This window comes from Triticum aestivum, chromosome 5D, assembly GCF_018294505.1.
Source record: "Triticum aestivum cultivar Chinese Spring chromosome 5D, IWGSC CS RefSeq v2.1, whole genome shotgun sequence".
Lineage (NCBI taxonomy): Eukaryota > Viridiplantae > Streptophyta > Magnoliopsida > Poales > Poaceae > Triticum > Triticum aestivum.
The window spans coordinates 8,080,810-8,082,402 of NC_057808.1; positions in this window are offsets into that span (position 1 = coordinate 8,080,810).

A 1,593-nucleotide genomic window follows, 5' to 3' on the forward strand; every position below is an offset into this window, starting at 1 on the left:
TACAAATTGCCATGCACGTACGACACTAGCTACAAGTGCACGTACACACCAGATGCATGCATGGGTCACGAAGAACCATACCAGCACCCGCAGCACCATTTAGAAAGGACCCATCAACATTTAATTTAACCCGTCCTAAAACAGGCCGAGACCATGGGTCACACAGGTATAAGCCCCTCCTATAGTGCATGTGGGATTAAGAGGGAAGATGGTTGAAATCGGTGCATTTCCTTTAATTGGGTCGTACATCATATCCACAGCAAGCTAAAAAAGTGTAGCTGCAAACAAACCTCTGATACCTCGATGGGGGCAGCCGGCTTAGAGTATAACAATTCGTTCGTTACATGCCACAGCCTCCAAAACAACATCATCACTCTAAGTCGCTTTGGATTATCAAGTTCAGAGATTAGCTGGCCAAACCAATCTGCTCCAGTTGAACGAATAGTTCTGAACTTCTGATTTCAGGAAGATCCAACACGGCTTTGCTTTTACAACAAATCTCACAACAACAATGCTTTCACTTATATGAAACGGAAAATTTTGACTACAAAAAGACAAGTCCATATGGCCTTGCATCAAAAGCACATAATATAACTCCATCACAGCTCAAATAGATTATTTTTCATGACTACTACAACATAACTGCACATAACCAGTGCATTAAACTTCTCGTCCATCTTCTCGATCGACAACAACAATAGATGGACAACATGCTTATTCTAGCCCTCACCTTAATTATTGCGCACAAGTATAATTATTGCAACCAAGACAAAGATCGGATCCCATCGAATCGAAAACAAGAAACTATCGTGCACAACTTGAAACTCTTATTATACACTCTTTTAAACATCTCGAAAACTTTTAAATAAAAATTGAAGAATTTGACGCCGTCCATCCGTCGCCAACGGCTGCAACATTCCCTCATATCTCAACCGTCGCAATTGTCTTGGTCATATCATAGGCGGTCACCGGTTGTAGCTCCGCCGTCGTCCGGTTGAAGCTCTCACCGCAGACGGTCATAGCAACACAATGGCAGCTCGCATGGCCGTGGACCCTATTCCAGCGCCGCCATCCTCCCCCCTTGACCCCGCCGGCGTGCTCGCTCGCAACAATGTATATTGGCAATGGCTCCTAGCCGCACGCTAACCGTGATGCAGCGGGGTGACCAGTATGAGCTCACGCCCTTGCACGCCGGAGCAGGAAAGGAGAGGTGGGTATCGTCTCGGTTGGCCGCTACGGAAAGGAGGGTGGGGCCGTGAAAATTCACTACTAGGGAAAACCTTATACACAGAACTTTAGCAGTAGCGCGTTCTGCCAAACCGCGCTGCTGCTATATTTGTACTGGGCGCAGATGGCTAGCCCCACTTAGCAGTAGCACGTACCACTGACAAGCACTGCTGCTACGGTGCGCTACTACATACTTACCTTATCCTGGAGCGGTTCACCCTCTCACACTCACTCCCTCTCACTCGCTCTTGCCCGCGCCGAACCCGTACGTCGTCCGCCGCCGCCGCGCTACTCCTCGCCGAGGTACTCCCTCCTCCTCCTCCGGCCGCCCCTCCCTCTTCCTCCTCCGACCGCCCCCTCCCCCTC